Source organism: Marmota flaviventris, chromosome 10 (assembly GCF_047511675.1).
Source record: "Marmota flaviventris isolate mMarFla1 chromosome 10, mMarFla1.hap1, whole genome shotgun sequence".
NCBI classification, from domain to species: domain Eukaryota; kingdom Metazoa; phylum Chordata; class Mammalia; order Rodentia; family Sciuridae; genus Marmota; species Marmota flaviventris.
In genome coordinates this window covers 75,916,753-75,933,013 of record NC_092507.1, presented here as the reverse complement: position 1 = coordinate 75,933,013, position 16,261 = coordinate 75,916,753, and the positions used below count along the sequence as shown (strand labels likewise).

At 38.1% G+C, this 16,261-nt stretch overlaps 1 protein-coding gene across 2 annotated transcripts in view; it reads right to left on the bottom strand.

The window, feature by feature from the left end:
* The window catches only part of Lrrc8b (leucine rich repeat containing 8 VRAC subunit B), a 66,437-nt gene that overhangs the window by 21,724 nt on the left and 28,452 nt on the right, over positions 1-16,261 (bottom strand). The window contains exon 2 of one of the 2 annotated variants that reach the window (XM_027935246.3): positions 597-651. The exons of the other annotated variant lie outside the window; for it this stretch is intronic. The gene's annotated coding sequence lies outside the window, so the exon portion shown is untranslated. The remainder of the gene's footprint in view (positions 1-596; positions 652-16,261) is intronic. 2 annotated transcript variants of the gene reach the window in all.

Here is a 16,261-nt window from a genome sequence, read left to right as displayed (position 1 = left end):
ACTGGGGGGTGCTTTAAGACACATGCTGTAATCACAACACTGGAAAGCTGTGCTATTTAACACCATGCACACTCATCATTCATCTTGTCAAGGTCAAGAGCCCTGCCACAGAGCTAACTTAAGGTTAATCTTGCACAATTAGAAGAAGAGTTTCTGCAGGAAGCACATAAGATAGGGCTTGTTTATTTCTGATTTTGCCTACCCAAGGAAAGCACGGCCACTCTTTATTCACAGAAAAATGATGTGTTGATTCTACGCATTAAAAATGCTACCTCAGACAAAACTCAGGAGACAGGGACTTAATTCCTCAGACCTTTAATGTCAAGAAAGTGACAAATACACCCTCCCCCCTCCACACACACACACACACGTATACTTTCCTGCTTGCAAAACCCACAAAGGACAGGAAAATGACATTTTTATTAAAATACATTCTAATTTCAATTTTAGCTTCACTGGTTTAAAAACACTAAAATGATTTTACTCAAAACATCTGTAAGAATATCAATCTCTTTCTGTACTTAACTTGCCCCAAGCTACCAACCTAATTGTAATTATTTTTACCATGTGTTCACAATTCAGGATGTTAATCTTACCCTATGAATGCTGGTCAACCAGAAACTCTGCAATTAGTTTCAATTTGAGGAATTCCTAAAGAGAAATCATAAACATATTGTCATATTTTATGTATCAGAGGACTACAAGATAATTTATCCACTTATATGGTTCTAAAATTTCTAACATATATTATAATTTTATGAAACAAAGATGAAAAAGACAACTTCTTTAAAAAGTGAGGGGTGTTAAAGACATCACCTTCGGGTCCTCTCACAAAAGCTGTCAACTGATACCCAGGGAGAGAAATCACATCCCAAGTTACACATTTAATCTCAGCACAACAGTAATTCACAAAGCATCCAATTTTTAGTGGAGAATGAAATGAGTATTATTGCTGAGGCACCAGTCACTTTACTATAGAAAACTTCACTGAAAACATGTGTACTTCTTAGGATAGACAGGGGACATGGCAGAAAAAGACTGGGTGTCTACGACAGTTTTCTCCATCCAGCTTTGACGTTGATTTTGTTGTTTGCTTACCCACTATTTTTGCAGTTACACCATTGTTCAATCCAGTGGCACAACACTTAGGTCTGTGTTTGTCTCCTATTATATATTATGGGCTTTCCTGTTGTTTAAGTTTCTCTTAAACATCATTTTTGATAGAAGCGTGATAGTTTGTACATGGATATGTCATAGTTTACAAACTCTCTTCCCTACTGATCATAGATTCTCTTTCTAAAATTACTAACAATGCTGTCAACATCTCCATACTCTGTTCATGTGATTTCTTTTACACAGAATTCCAAAACAAGAGCACTGAGTCAAAGAGCATGAACCTTTTAAGCCTCAAATTACAACAACTTGTTTTCCCAAGAAAGTTATACCGATTATCTTTTTTGCAAACAATATATCACAGCATTCTCGATAGATTTGAGTTATCACTTAATACTCCTCACCAAAATACACACACACACACACACACACACACAAAAGAAAACAAACAAACAAACAAAAAACCTTTGCCAATTCCACACATGAAAAAAACGACCTTACTGTTGTTTTATTTTGCATTTCTTTGAGGTAGGCTGATCATTTTCCATCATGTTAATAAATGAGTGTCAGTCCTCTTTTCTGTTTAGATTTAAGCCCGAGGAATATTTTGCTGAGAAGATATAAATGTAGAACTTAAAGAAAGTGCTCATAATGATTACTTGTCATCTCAGGGGGAAGCCATGGCTGTCAAGCAAGAGGAACAACACAATGTGGCTCTGTTTCTTTATACAGGCAAAAAATGAAATCATTCAAACTAATTTTAGAAACTGTAGCAAAAGTTATCCTCTTTCTTCCTCCTCAGAAGAACACAAAAGTACCAAGCTGGAAGAATGAAATGTAAAAATACTAAATGGCAAAGCTTCTCAGAATAGAATAAATCATTCATATTAGGCAGGATAAAAGAGGACAAAGACTGTCACAGCAATTCTGACAGACCCAGCTGCTGAGACAGGCGGCTGCTTCAGTGGCTCTCCAGCATGCTATGCTAATGAGTGTTACCAAACTAGCTTACTCTACCCCCTCACAGAGGCATTTTCTCCCCAGGGGCAGGACACATGACATGTGCATTTTAACTTAAAAAGTCAATTCTAAGGTAACCTAAAAATGTGTTCTGGAAGATTTGCACATAAGAAGCATAACATTAAAAATTTCCTTCTTTTTTTAAAGAGCTCCTTTCCTGAATTCCCAATAAGGAAATCTCCTAAGTGACTAAGGATTAAGGATAGCAGGTGACAATCTGCTTTCTGATAGAAAAACAAAAGGGCCCAAGGTTTTCACTGTGAAAGCAAATGAGTTTAGATGTTCGTACTTCCTTCTGGTAAATAGAGATAGAGGAGGTGGACCAAACTTACACTGAGATAGAGCAAACAATTACTGGAATCTGAGACGGGTTTTCCATTTGTGTGTTTGTCTTACTGTGAGGTTACATAAAATCTTAGGAAAGATCTAGCAAGATGTCAAGAATCTTTTTCTTGTTGTTGTTCGTTTTGAGGTGCTGGGCATGGAAACCCAGGGCCTCCCACATGCTAGATAAGGGCTCTACCACTGAGCTACTACCAGACTGAAGTCAAATGACCAGTAATGGGTAAATGTGAGGTCCTACAACGTCACTTTGCAAGTCTGTTCTGCCTGGAGTCATAGCAATATCGTACTCATTCACTCTGCCTTGTGCTATCTATGTTTTAGGCTTTAAGTTACATAAAATTAAAGTCTCCCCTATCATCAATTTGAAAAATTTAAAACCAAGAACTTAAAAGAGGGACTTTCCACTTCATCATCTGTTCTATTCTGGAATTGCCTCTACAAGCCACTCTGACCATCACAGACTGAATTCATGGCTCCCCTTTCTCTGTTCCAGGGACACATTTACGAATATTTCTCCCACACTACTTTATGGTATTTGTTAAGCTATTGCCTCAAATCCTTGAGAGCTGGGGCAGTGTCTTTCTTATCTATATTCCAAGGATCTATCCCAGTGTGTCCAGTATCCAGTATCCCAGGGCTGGATTAAAAAGTACTAAAAGTGATTGGGGGGCAAGATAAGGAATCTGGCTATTTTCTTAGGGTCAGTTGAGATCCTGGGAACTGGTGTAAGGGGGAACTAGAGGGGGTTCTTTGGCTAGCCTCTTTCCATACAATGTGTGGCTTTTTCTCTTTTTAAAATATTGTGAATAGCTGGGCGTTGTGGTACACACCAGTAATCCGAGTGGCTTGGGAAGGTGAGGCAGGAGGGTGGTAAATTCAAGGTCAGCCTCAACAAATTAGTGAAGCCCTAACACAAAATAAAAAATAAAAAAAAGGGTTGGAGATGTAGCTCAGTGTTTAAGCACCCCTGGGTTTCATCTCCAGTAATAAATAAAAGTTGGAAACAAATATGTAAAGTATAATGGTCTAAAGTGACATTGAATCTTTAGCTGGCCCAGAGTAACAAAAGATTAGCTTACCTAGGGAGCTCCCATATCTGATTTTGCTCATGTCAGCACCATGTATATTCAGTAAGTCGTGTTGAGTGAATACATGACCCAGACCAGGTTTCATTACCCAGTTAGAAACCAGGTGAATGGAAGAGGACTAGCTTTCAGATCTGTGAACAGAATTGGTGCCTACAGACTGTGGGACTGGAAGGGTGACAAAAAATGTGGTAGGGACAGAGCCTCAGGTGTTTTCATGACCCATGGCAGGTGCAGAGATCAGCAGCAGAGGTTAAGCCTTCATACTTTAGGAAGAAGAAAAATTCATACTTGCCAATTTATATACCAAACATGACATCTCACATATCTGAATGTAGGACTGCTGTCAAATTCAGCATGACTGGCTGCTTTATAATGACTGCCAGTCATTTTGAATTAGTAATGGACCACTGGATAAATGCCACAGCATTTCTAAGTGACCTTAATATCTTAGTAATTTATGATTTCAAAACTACTTTTTGCAACAGCTAGTCTTATAATGCAACAGGAATAAGGCTAAGATAGAATTAGCAAGTTATCACCCAAATGAGAATGTAATACATTGTACTGTTCTATGCTTGCTTTTTGTCCTGTTTGCTCCTCCTGAGATCATAAGCTCTGGGAGGGCAAGGATATTTCTTATCTTCTAAGGCCTGCCACATATTAGATGCCCCATAAATATTATAATTCCACCATGCCATGAGCTATGATCAAGCTGACAATACTGCAACATATTCTCAATAATTACCTGTGCATGACAAGGGGTGGTGGGAAACAGAGAGGGGAAGGCTAATATTTACTGGGTACTAGGTAAGGTGAGGTGGGTATTATGATCTCAGCTATGAAGGAGAGAAAGCTGATGAGGATCAGAGGAACTAAGAAACTTGCTCAAGCTCATAAGCAAACTCAGAATTCACACCAGTTCTGACTAAGAGCCATCTGCTACATGGCCTCTCCAAAAGCTATATAAAACTGAGTTTTTATATAGATTGTGACATCTCTCTTTTTTTAAATTTCTACAATCCATCTTTTAGAGAAAAACAGGAGACAATTTAAAAATGAGATTTACGCTGTTTTCTTCGTCATTGCTCAGTATAGTGAAACAGAATAAACAAGAGCTTCTTCACCCTGCCTGCCTATTAAATAATTAAGATTGATGAGATATTTAGCCGGGGCAAGGATGCATCCTGCTACACAATTTCACAGAGAAACATTTACCCACCAATTTAATAACAAGATGAATAACTTGAATTTAATCTATATTTAAATGATGTTTTACATGGCTTTTCTTCCTGGTTTCCACCAGGAAGTTAAAATAAATTAACACAATATCACCTAAACATGACTGTATCTTTGAATAGCTTAATGAAGGAGCATACCTTCTGTATGTTAGTTACTTTGTTAGCCTTAGATTTTATTCTGAATAGCATTTGAGAGACCCAGAAGAGAGGTCAGTTGAATGGATAAAGGCAGAATTCTGTTTCTGTCATTTACCACCTGTGTTTGATCCTAGCTATGATAAGTATCAACTTCCTCATCTGTAAAATAGTAATAATGATGGCTTCTACCAAGTGGAACTGTTTTAAGAATAAGGGGATTATAAATCAAATGATTAGCACAGGAGCAGTTTCTAAATAAGCACTTGAAAACAGTAACTTATTAACAGAATAGTGTCATTATCTAAAGTTGGTCCTTTAAAGGTTAGCTTTCAAGTGTTATCATGTGAACAGAAATCAGAAACTTGATATTAAGGAGTTTGGTTGTCCACGTAACTTAGTGATTTCCAACCTTGGTTTGCAATATATTTGAGTCCAGTTACCAGAAAGTGCTGTGAAATATGTCAGTTTTCTCGATTGTTTACTCTATGGACCTTAGGGAAGATAAAGTGTTGTGAAACTAAAACAATACGCCAATCCAACATTTAAAGAGAGTTAACCTGTACAACGCATCACTTTCTGATACAATATCTGCCAGCCCAGTCAAGACTTCTATCACAGACAAGTCAGACTTGACTAGTACCGACCCAAAACAGGGCTGTTTCAAAAATTTATAATCTCAGTTGCATAACAATATGAATGTGCTTAATGCCACTGAATTGTACACTTACGAATGGTTAAAACAGTAAAATTCGTGTTATATCTATTTTATCACAAAAATCTATAATCACAGAAAATTAGGAAAATTTTATCGCTTTTAAATAAACAAACTGAATTATACAAATCAAATAGTCAGTGGGTCTCAGTGTCCTAGAAGAGAGGCTAACACATTAAAAGACTATTTTAGTGTGTCAAATTTGCTGTGTGCATGAATCATAGGTTACTAAATAATAAATATTTAATTATCAATTTTATTTGCAACCTTCAATTAGAAGGATTTGATGAGAAGAGATTAGATGATTCTCCAAATTTGTCCAGAAAAGGTGTAGATCTTCTTTATTGGATAAATAGCCATATATGAAGCTAAGACATTAAGAAATCTTCTAATGACTATTCAGATCAGCACACATGCAAGGTATTTTTTTCCTTCACCACTGAAGGACCCATGTTTACCAAATTTAATAACTTTAGAGGGATTTGAAAAGTAGATGATGCTCTGGTTTAATCTTTTTCTTCTTAAGAGGTCAGTCTTCTGGAAGGCATCATGGACAGTGTGTGACGGGTAGAGGAGCAGCAGCTGGTGATGATGCAGACTGTGTGTGTGTGTGTGTGTGTGTGTGCGCGTGTGCGTGTGCGTGTGTGTTAGGAAATGGTGAAGAAAGCAACCATACTCCTTGGCTTTGGCCTTAGTCACAGCACACCTACTTATCCGGTGCTTACATGAAATGAATAGATCAGGCAGTCAATTCCCAAGACTTTCATAATAGAACACTAATTTTTGTAGGATTGCCTGGTTATTTCCTTGCTCTCTGGATATGTGGGGTCAAAACGCCCACCCAACACAGAAGTAGATAAAGGTAGTGAGAAATATCAGATGAAATGGCTGCTTCATCTCCCTGTGGAACTGTTGGAGAGTTATGGGAATGTAGCAATGTGGTTAGAAGTTCACATGAAGTAACCATCCCTGAGGCACAAGACCATGCCTCTCTAAGACCTCGCCTCCAGATTTGTTGTTAGGAGACATGACAACATCAAGTGATGGGAAAGGTGCTCCTAGCCTCTCCTGGTCTCTGCTTCATTGGGTTTTGGCACCTCTTTCCCAGGAATGCTAGCATTTTGACCCTGGAAGGCCAGACAGGGTGGATTATGTATTTTGTGACCACAGTGATCACTGAATAGGAAAACAGGATGCTTCACCTGGTGGCCTGCTGTGGGCTCTCACTCAACCTCACAGTTAGGCTGCGGCCACCTCCCGCCTCATCATGCTACCTGAGCCACAGATTTTGATAGAGTTTGAACTACTGCTGCGAGGGGAAGAATCCAGGTGTTTAAAGCTTCTGGTTCTCTTTCCATTTCATGTCACTGGAGTCTGTGCTTGGGGCATCTTTACAGAAGTTTTCTTTACTTCTTGGTCTAAAGCAGTCATTGCTAATCACAAGTTATTTCTGGGTGTATGTAGAGATTGCTCTACTTGCTGATCTGTTGCTCTATAAATGTTTTGGAGCTGCTTTAGGTAAATGCAAACTGCTCAATTTTTATTTACTTATTTTCATATATTTTGTTCCTATGCCTCAGAAGCAAAGTGCTGACTGAATTCAGTCTTTGCTTCTCCAGGTCTCCCCCCACCCCCACCCGCCGCCCTTCTAGTGACTGGCTTTCTATGGTAGCAGTAAAAATGTACACTGGAGTGAATCCCAGGTCTGCCTCCACCACCATTTGCATGGGCTTAAGTCCAGGATTCTAAATTTTCAGAAACACAATCATACTGGCCTACCAGTTGATATTAATGGTAGAACAAATATTGTGGAAACACTTTGAAATCATTACAGTAGCAAATGTAAAGGGGAGCTTTTGTAAAGAAAGCTAATTCTTTTGCTGGTAAAGTGATTTTATTGGACATTGTTTAGATTGAAGCAAAGTAACCCAGGAAATGAGCTTTATTTATATCACTTTGGTTCCAAGGAAACAAAGCAAAGTGTTACAAGGTCACTGACATTCATAGCATTTAAGACCTACAAAGAAGTCAAAAGGAACTCCACCCCACCCTCCAGGCCTTCCTTGTGTTACACCTAGTGCTCTATCACTGAGCTACACCCCCAGCCCTTTTTATTATTTTGAGACAGGGTCTCACTGAGCTGCCCAGGCTGGCTTGAACTTGTGGTCGCCTTACCTCACCTCCCTCCTTACTGGAAATACAGGTGTGCCCCACCATGTCCTCCTGCCTAAAGGAACTTTTAAAAAAGGCTCAGGGGTCCAGGTAGAAGAAATACATGGCCCCAAATCAGAGAATGAGTCATCTCTTTCACTGTGATAAAACACCCTGAGAACATTCTTCTCTGGAACTGTCTACCTTACAATAATGAACTACTTACAATCCTACAAATAGGGCCTGAAAAAGAAAAGATCAACACCCACAATCTCTGGCTCAAAGGGCCAGTGACGTGGCCGTGCCTACCTACCCAACCTAGAGAAGGCCTTTTAAAACATTCCAGTGAGCCAATACTGCTTATCTCTTCCAGCTCCTATTTTCCTTAGAAGCAAGTGTGGGAAGTGAAGCATTAGGTAAGAGCATTAAGAGAGAAACAGGTCAGTTTTGAAAGAGTAAGGGATTATGCCACTTGTGTTTCTGGTAAAATGTCCACTTTCATGTTGGTGTTATACCATTGCCTCATATTTTCACCTTGATTAAAAGCTGCAGGTGATCAAAATCATGGGCTGCCATTTGCTCCTTAGCTGGAACCGAAAAAAACGTTGGCTTTTATTTAGGGTAAACAGCATGCGATCTTCTCTTTCTTTCTGATACCATTCTCTTTGACATCGACTAGATTTCTTACAATTCAATCATATTCTATACTAACTACTCGGAGTAAGCACCAGACTCCACAAGTTTAAGGGCTCAGTTCCACAAGGCTGTTCATGCTTCTGGTGCCAGTCACAAGTCTTGGGTGTCCAAGCTTTCTGCAATTCTGTCTGACTGCTCTACAAATATGGAATTGCCATAATCCTCTCTTCAAGTCTGATAATTCACTAGAATGATACAGAATTCGGGAAAGCACTTTTGTTACCATCACCAGTTTGTTATAAAGGATGTAACTCAGGAAGAGCCCAATGGAAGAAATGCAAAGGCAAGATGCAGGTGCTGGGAGGAGTAGTTTTTCTACCAGCTCCAAGTGTGCTAACCTCTGGGCACTTTCATGTGGACCCAAACCTGGAAGCTACTTGAATCCTGTTGGTTAGGGATTTTTATGGAGATTCCATTACACACAGGCATCACTGATTAAGTCAGTGGCCACTGGTGATTGGAACTCTCCAGTTCCTCTCCTCTTCCCAGAGATCAGGATGAGACTAAAAAGTTCCAATCTTGGAATCTCATAAAGAACTCTGTCTAGGGGTTCAGCACAAACTCAGGTATGGTTGAAAGGGACTCACTATGAATAAGGAAAAAAGCTCTTATCAGGAAACTCCAAGGAAGGAGCTCTGTGCAATGGAACTGGGAATAAAAACCAGAAGTGTATTTCTGGTTTCACTACATCACAGCAGGATCTGCATAAGAAGAGTCCATAGGAGGGCTTACAACTCAAAATGGTGAAAGAGGTTCCAGGAGGTTCACTTTGAAGGTCAAACTCACACTCAAGGTCATTGATGCCTGAGTCAATGACTTACAAAGTACTTCTTATGGGATGCTTCCTTGATCTCTGTCCAGGGCTCTTCACAATATACCTTTGAAGCTTCTTCTCCTTCCTTCTGTAGCACTTATCAACCACATATAAGCAATTGCTCAATTAGAAGTTTCTTTCTCTCCCATTGAGCAATAAACTGTCTAAGGTCTGGTTTGTGTGTATTATACTCATCATTGTATCCCAGGGCTTTTCATGCAAAAGCTGCTATTGCACAATAAATGAACATACAAGGGTTAAAATTAAATCCCCCTTTCTTGGAGCAAAACACAGTAACTTCTTATGATCTTTACATCATCTTGCAAGGCCCATCTACCAAACAAGGTGACAGGTTGGCTTTCTGTTGCTTCAGAGTTCAACAGGACTCTGTAGCTTCACTTGGTCCTAGTGAGAAAAGAACTTATGTCCTCTCTGAGAATTTAAAGAGTTTTGATGGCTTTCCAAAAGGCAGAAGCCACAGTTTCCATCTGATAGTTTTAACACATGACTTCTAAATCAGGGTGGGGCTTTGTCATGGCTCAGTGACAAATTCAGCTACACAACATGCATAGTCTCCTGTGAGTGACCTAAGTTTCTTTTTTATATGCAGCAGTTGAATTTAAGACTATTTCTTAGCAACCAAATCCGAAAGGCAGAAAGACTGTGCCAAGAAAGCTAATGGTATGTTTTTTCCTGTCTTCTTTTTCCCCACCCCTCACCAACACACAAGAAATATTTTCCTATTTATATTTGACAACACCATTTGTTTTTATTGTGGAGAGTTTTATCCACTCAGGAATGGCAACAACTCAGCCCACTTTAGTTGAAAGGAGGTAGAAATGAAGAGGGCCCCAGGTATCACCAAGGTGAGGCAGAGATGCTGCATGTTGCATCTGTTGTGACATTGGCTGTACTCAAGAGCCATGGTCAGGATTCTTCTGGGAGCAAGGCAAAATTCCAGGTGATGAAGGGAATCGCAAAGTGTTAGACTGAGACCTGAGCCCCCAAAGTAACCTATCCTTTGGGGAAAACAATTATAGATAATATCATCATATCTTAAGGAAAGGAATGACAATCCCTGTATAGGAGTCATGAATTGAACCAAGAGAGGTATATAGGATTTGTAAAGGTGGTGGTGGTGGTGGTGGTGTGTATGCATGTGTAAAGAGATAAAGAATAGATCACTTGGTTAATAACGCAGCATACAATATTTTATGTGAAAGAATGAAACAACTAATACAGTAAGAGAAACCAAAGCAAATTGAAAGGAGTTAACATACATACATATGGGGGAGTAGAATTTTTGAGACAGAAATGACGAAGATAAGAATGTAAAGTAGATTAGGGTAGCATACTAAAGTCTCAAATGTCAATTTAAGAATTTTTCAGGATATAATCCAGGCCCGGAACATAATAGGCACCTGAAAAAATTATTGTGTGGGGGGTAAAAATGTCACTTTTAGTACTAACCAAGTTTTTTATGAGCATAAAAGAATTCAGACTTGATCATATATAAGGTGAAAAATCACTGAAGGTACGTGAACAAGGGAATAATGGAAAAATACATTTAGGGACATATTATTAAGAAAAACATCAAGAAGAATTTATTGGAAGTAGTTTTAAGATTGAAAGCAGTAAGCCTAGTATATCTGAATACCTTGAGAAATAAAAAATAAATGAACTTCAAAATAAAAATCTCAAGTAGAAATACAGTCATGCTATGACAACAACAAGAACAAAATAAAAATAAAAACTCCAGATTGGCCACTAAAAATGCAACTGGACAAAGCAATTAGATTTTGAGGAAGCAGGCTTTTCCTGAGTCTGAACCAACTTTTTCAAAAGAAAAATGGATTTGATTTGTGCTTTCGAGACTAGAATATAACTGAGCACTTGGGTGGAATTAAATGTTTTTATGGTAAAAATATCCACTTTAGGGTCAATAGCCATATGTTTCATGCAGTGTTATAACAAACAAGAATAGTCATGAAAAAATATGCACAAAATGGCACCAGAGCTATTACTGACCATGTTAAACACACTGTAACTAAACCATCAACTTAAGAGTACACTGGGCCCTTAATCATTGGAAAAATAATTAGGCATTATGTCACTCACCATGCAATCAAGCCTCTGTTTAAAATCAAATTACAATTCTTCTAATTATGGACTAACATTTCATTTTATTTCACAACTGTGCCTAATCAAACAGTTCTGTAGAAGAGATGATTGCACCACAAGGTAACTTAATTAATTTCAGTGCCAAAGAAATCTTTATTTTTCTAAGAGTGCAAGCACTAGTTTAGATGTTAGAAGTTCTGTTTCTATTACATGAACATGAGTTACTACATGAACTAAATCTAAATCAAACCAAAATGCTCTCATCATTATGAAACAATCTTTTTCTCTCACAAACATGCTATTTAAATATTTCCCAGCAACAGGCTTGTGTGGACAAACCAGGAAGTGAAACCAAATATGATCACATTGTGAAAACCAAGTGAAATGAAAGAATACATTTGGAATTGGCTGGGGCACTATTAAAATTTCATTTAAAAGTCCATTCCCTTGGAAACATCAATTTAATCAAAGCAGTAATAAGAGGAATTTCAAAAGCATAAATCTTCATTTTGTTGTTTGGCAATTTCCCCCATCTTTTATGCAAATATCCTTTCCTGTAGCCTGGCTGGCTCATCTGAAATATGAGCACTCACCCAATGCATCTGGCAACTAGAGAACAGGGTGAAGCTATCACATGCATGCTAGTAAATCTGCTCTGATACAAAAACAATCGTTATCTTTAATGGCTTGGTTTGAAGGAAATGAATCTTTTGCTTCTCAGGTAATAGGCCAATACCATTCCTCCTGAATGTTTTGCTGGAGTAAGTGCCACATCCTTTATTTTACTGTAAAGTATAAACTCCTTAAAAACGGCTCCAATATTTTACTGTTGGGTTACTTTTAAAATTAAGACCCTATGAACCAGACACAGTAAGTTAAAATAAATACCTATGATTTTAAATGTCTAGGAATATGTTAAACAGGAGCTGGGGTTGTGGCTCAGCAGTAGAGCAATCACCTAGCACGTGCAAGGCACTGGGATCAATCCTCAGCACCACATAAAAATAAATAAATATAAATAAAGGTATTGTGTCCAACTATAATTTAAAAATTATATATATATATATATATATATATATATATATATATATATATATATAAATAATATGGTTAAACAGAACTGGCTATTGTTTAATTTTTCTTCTAAGATGAATACTAAACAGAATCATCAGTTCCTGGGCTCCACTACCATACCATTTATTCCTAGGAGGTTAGGTGCAATATACTCATGTAAATATAAAATGAATTCTATAACTGTTTAATATTATTCTTAGTTTTAAGATTAAGTGGAATTTGAAAAAATTTAATATTACATACAGTGCAATATCTGTATATACATTTCTTAATCTTAAAGAAGGTAGTTCCTGAACTATTCGTGACTTCAGCAGGTGATCAGTAGCCCATATCAGAGACTGCACAAACACCACGCAAATGTGAGCACCACTCTGCAGACTAAGGACACACCCGGTTGCTACATATCAAAATGAAGTTTAGGAGAACAAAATGCTGGATAAATATAAGCAGGGACTTCTACTGGCCTGTGTTTGTATGTGTATAGACATACCCATAAAATATGCAAATCATGTGCCTAGTAAATTCAATAAATATTTAAGAACTTACTCTCTGCCAAGGACAGTGCAATTGCTGAGAAAGTGAGCCAATTCTATTGCTTGTGCTGAGGTAGAAGGAGTCAGTACTGACACAGGCTGGCACCTTTTCTCTGGGTACCTTCTTTTCTTCCTGTCACTCTCCAGCTTTCTTTATCAAATACTATACAGAGTAAAAACATGTATTTATTCAATTCTTTTAACAGGGAGAATTTATTGAGCATTTGCTAGGGTATGGGCTAAATATGACAAGAAGTTATATTTCATCTTATATCTACCCTTAAACTAGGAAGAGGGGGTTTATGTGCCAAATGAACAGGGAACAGGAAGATAGATATCTGAGGAGTAAATGATACAGCTGAGTAACTCTGAACACTGGTATGATGTTTGAAGTACATGAAGCATCTTTCCATAAATAGTTATTTAAATTATGCCACTGACTTTAAGATAAGGATACCAGGTCAGAGAGAAGACATAAAGTTGCCAAAGACACATGGCTAGTGAGCAAGAGCTCCAGCCCAGAACTCTGACACCAGGTAGTTTCCCAACCATTCAAAGCTACTGACCCCAAGGCTAACAGTTATAGGTCAGGAGTGGAAAAGCAGCAGAGATGACGTGCCTCTGAGTCTTTAGGGATATACAGGAGCTGGAGTGCAGAGAGTCTAGATGAGGAAGGGCAAGAGTAGAGAGTTTCTGAGACAGGAAGAGCAATCAGGCAGCAGGCCCCACTGAGGATCTTCATGGCTGGAAGATGACTTCAAATAATCGAGGTCTTGAGGACATTCGGAGCTCGTGACTCCAGAATGAAGGGTATACTTGACTTGACTCACAAAAGAGAACATTGTAGGAGGATCAGCCTGGCAGGGCATGGGAGATACACCAGGCAGAGGCAGAGACAATGGAAGCAAGGGAGCCCAGAAAAACCCTGCTGCAGTAATTCAATCATAAAGTCTTGAGGAGTGGAACAGGGGAGTGTCCATGAGAATAAGCAGAAATGACAGAATTTAGGAAGAGCTATGGAAAGTCAGTATTGGCTGTTGGGAGAGATGAGAAAAGGAAAGAGGAGTGAGGTGGGTTGGTGTAAGGCTCCATCTTAAAGTGGTAGTTACTACTCCAATGTTCAGTGGGAGACCCACGAGCAGGTTGGTGAATTTCTTCTTTCACTTTGAATCAAGGCTAATTATTAACATGGTTTTATACCTTTATTAGGGGCTTGGCATAGTTAAGTTTTGACTGAGTATTGCTCTAGAGAGTGAACCTCGTAGGAAAACTGAAGATGAAATGAAAAGGTGCAGTGGTGCATGCCTGTAATCCCAGCAGCTCGGGAGGATGAGGCAGGAGGGTAGCAAGTTCGAAGCCAGCCTTAGCAAGTCAGTGAGGCCCTAAGCAATTTAGCAAAACCCTGCCTCAAAAAATAAAAACAAACAAACAAATAAATAGGGGTGGGATGTGGCTTAGTGGTTAAGTGCCCCTTGGTTCAATCCCTGGTACAAAAAAAAAAAAAAAAAAAAAAAGACTTGGAGTTGGCAATCTGGAAAAAAACTACATTATTTAAAATGAAAAATTACTCAGCTTTAAAGAAGAGTAAAATTAGGGCATTTGTCAGTAAATGGAGTTGGAAAATATCATGCTAAATGAAATAAACCAATTCCACAAAACCAAAGGCCGAATGTTTTCTCTAATATGCGGATACTAATTCACAATAAGGTGGGGGGCATTAGGGAAGTGTATGTAGCATTACCTTAGATTAGGTAGAGGGAAGTGATGGGAGGGGAGGGGATGGGATGTGGGGACAGGAAAGATGGTAGAATGAAACAGACATTATTACTATATGTATATATGTGACTGCATAACCAATATGATTCTGTAACAGTCTGCACACTCATATCCCATCTATGATTTATCAAAGTGCATAAATGCATTCTACTGTCATGTATAACTAATTAAAACCAAAATAAATAAATAAAAATGAAATAAATACAGCCTTAGTCCATCTCTTACATAAAGGAATTCATTTAATAATTTCCATTCTAAATATTTCCTTTTAAAGGTAGACAATTCAACTTTTTTTTAATGAAGAAATCTGAGTATACTAAAATATAAAGTCTGTATGTTATAAACTATAAATGTACATGTACACATGTATGCACACAAGTGTAAACACTTCTTGGAATAGCTTCTGCTTGGCTGCCCAACTGGAAGTGAACAGTACTGGAAGTACTGTTAAATAACTTCCAATTTCCCAATTGCAGGTGCTCATTGCCTTTCTGATCATGAACTGCCCATGTCTTTACAAAACCTATAAGAGCATATTTTTCATTTTACTTCAGTATTAAAAAACTACTTTCTCTCCCCAAGCTACTTTGACTTTAATTTGTGCACTAAACTACTGGTTGTAGAAATTGTGAACATATTTACTGTATTGTCGGGGTTAATAGAACCATGAAGAAATTTCAGAAGTGGCGTGTTTTATATTTTTTTAAAAATACCAATGTCTTTTCTTTGCTAGTTTTAATAGAGTTGGAAAATGTATCTTTGGGGAATGTAATTCTGACGACTTCTTCCTGTTTTGTTTTTCTCCACAGAATTTATCTGTTTAATGTACTTTAGTTATTTATTCTGTCTATTGTCTGTCTCACCTGCAAGGCAGTAAGCTCCAAGAGAACAAATCTCTCATCTACAGGGTTCACTAAGGTCTCCCTACCACCAAGGTCAGATAGCAGGGGCCTGGTAAATATTTGAGTCAATTATGATCCTGTGATCATTCTAATTTGAGAGCTTAACATGTGCATTTCCTTAGTAATTATGTTTCAATCTTCATGGTTCAATTTAATTTTGAACCATAATTTCTATTTGTATTACCCAAAAAAACTCTTTTAGGACCCATAATATAGTGCATGCTACAAGGCACTTAAGGTGGTTGGTTAACAAGGAATTAAATGGGGGAGAAACTGCAGCCAGGTGTGATTCAAGAGTTCAGGTTCTCTGGTGATTTCTCTAAGTATCTTAGGAGGAGTTGTAATGGTTCCTCCCACCCTATGCTGATCTCTGGTTTCTCTGATCTCAATTTCTATTTGCTGCATCTGTTTCAGTCCAGGTTTCCTTTTAATATTTTGATCCCAGGTGGTGACCTGAGTTTGACATCTGTTGTTTTCATTGCTTAAATTTTTGACTTTTTTTTTTTCAGTGTGGTTAGAGAATGTATTCTAAGCCTGTAT